Source organism: Penaeus chinensis, chromosome 5 (assembly GCF_019202785.1).
Source record: "Penaeus chinensis breed Huanghai No. 1 chromosome 5, ASM1920278v2, whole genome shotgun sequence".
In the NCBI taxonomy this organism is placed as follows: domain Eukaryota; kingdom Metazoa; phylum Arthropoda; class Malacostraca; order Decapoda; family Penaeidae; genus Penaeus; species Penaeus chinensis.
This window is the reverse complement of record NC_061823.1, coordinates 28,532,292-28,534,791: the sequence shown is the minus strand read 5'-3', so window position 1 is coordinate 28,534,791 and position 2,500 is coordinate 28,532,292. Positions and strand designations below refer to the sequence as shown.

Genomic DNA, 2,500 nt, shown 5'->3' with positions numbered 1-2,500 from the left:
AATTATTGTAGAAATATCATATGGGTCATCAATGGTACTGACTTTTATGTTACCGATATTCTTTACTTATTATATATATTTTTTTTTTGTTCTATTATTATAACAATTATAAAAATGACCCTCTCTACCTGTATTATTGTTACCAAAATATTTATGAGTCCTGTTGTGTGAGGAATACATTACTCATGTCTATCCCTCGCTTAATCTCTTCATAATTTAGGCTTCCGATGTTAACAATTAAAAAAAAAAAAAAAAAAAAGATGTTATATAACGAAACAGGAAATAGAACTAGAAACACAACGCATCCTATAGAAAAAAAGGAGCTCAAATGAAGCCAAAAACAGAAAGTAAAAAGCAAGTGAACAAAATTATAAGTAAAAATGAAATCACCTACAGCAGAAAAATGAATGAAAAAGGAAATATTAGCCATATATAACGTAACTAAAGTAAATTAAATCAGAAACCTAAAATCAAGTTCACAAAACCTAAAACATAATGATAAATCTAGTCTAGTTTTCTTGTGTTAAATTTGTGTATATGATATATATGGATTTTATGTGATTGAGGAACTTCTAAGAAATATGCTGGATATTTGTAATAATAATAACAATGTTGATCTTAACCATAGTAATAGTAATGTTTATAACGATAACAATAATAACATTATAACAATAACAGCAACAACAAAAACAACATCAACAAGAAAAAAAAATTAATGATAACATTAATAATAATAATAATAATGATAATAATAATAATAATAATAATAATAATAATAATAATAATAATAATAATAATAATAATAATAATAATGATAATAATAATAATAATGATGATAATATTGATAATGATAATACCAATAGTAAAATAATAACGATAATGATAATAATGATATTATAGACAATACTAACAATATTGGAAATAGTGCTGCTGCTGATAATACTAATAATGATAATGATAATAATAATAATAATAATAATAATAATAATAATAATAGTAATAACATTAATGCAAATAATGACAATTATAAAGGAATAATAAGAATAATTACAGTATTATAATGATAATATTCATTATCATTATAATCCGAATAATGAAAGAAATAATAATGATAATAAAAGTAATAATAATGATATTACAATGATAATGATAGCAATGATAATGGTAATATTATTGATAATAATAACAATGATACTGATAATAATAATAATTAAAAAAATATTAATAATGATATATCTACTACTACCAACACCATGATAATATTAATGATAATATGATAATGATAATGATAACAGTAACGACAATGATGATAACTATGGTAGCAAAAAAATATAATAACAATACCAATAAAAATAAAAATGATTATACAATGATGATAATGATAATAATAGTAATAATGATAATAAAAATATAATAACTTTGATAATAATAATAGAGATCTGTTGATTAAAAGATAATAGTCCTCATGAGTATTATAATGTTAATAATTATAATGATATCAAATATATTGATAGTAGTACTGATAACGATAATAATGATCATAATGATATTAATGGTGGTAATATTGATACTAATGATAATAACGCTTACACTAATAATGATCCTCATAATAATCTTAGCAAATATGATAGTGATATAATTAATAATGATAGTAACAATAAAAGCAATGATAAAAATAATTAAATCGATATTATTGCCATTACTGTTATGATAAATATTAGTATTACTTTTATCGCTAGCATTATTATTATTGTTATGATCATCATTATCGTAGCTGAATACAATAAAATTAATAATTAATAAAGGTATATTCTGCATTGTGTTATCTTGTCAGTTACCTAACATTCTTGATTTATAAAATAGTTTAGCCGATAATTTGATATTCAAAGAAAGTGTAGTAATATTGCTATATTTATAGAAAACGTACATATTATAGGGGGGACATCAGTAAATCAAAATACTCAGGCATTGAATAGATATATACTTATTAATAATGATGTAAGAATTCCCTGAAGAAAATGTAACCAGAATTCAGTGTATGTAAAATGAGAATGGTAACATCCAAATACCACAGTGTTCAATTTTTTACAGAAAACATTGGTGTAGCATCTAAATTCCTAAGTGAAAATTAAACATTTATTATTATCATCACCGTTTATTATAATCAATTAACGAATGGTATTGTGTGTATTACATATATATAGAGAATTGTTACAGATATAGGTTTAGTCTACATCAAATATTAACGAACACACACACACACACACACACACACACACACACACACACACACACACACACACACACATAAACACACTCACACACACACACACACGCGCACAGAGAGAGTATATAGAAAAGATCCAAGTCGCTCCTCGATTCCTAGAGATCTGCTAAAGCCTCATAGGGTTTGAAAAAAAAATATCGTTGAACGGAGACAGGACGCAGAGGCAACGGGATGTGTACACCGCCAGTGCTCACTCTGAACTGAAATGATCTG

The 2,500-nt window shown here is 24.2% G+C and overlaps 1 protein-coding gene across 4 annotated transcripts in view; it reads left to right on the top strand.

The window, feature by feature from the left end:
* The window catches only part of LOC125025813 (inversin-B-like), a 25,116-nt gene extending 24,991 nt beyond the window's left edge, over positions 1-125 (top strand). For all 4 annotated transcript variants that reach the window (XM_047614061.1, XM_047614062.1, XM_047614060.1 and 1 more), the window contains one exon: positions 1-125. This exon is cut by the window's left edge and continues 1,130 nt beyond it. The gene's annotated coding sequence lies outside the window, so the exon portion shown is untranslated.
* Positions 126-2,500: the final 2,375 nt, after the last annotated feature.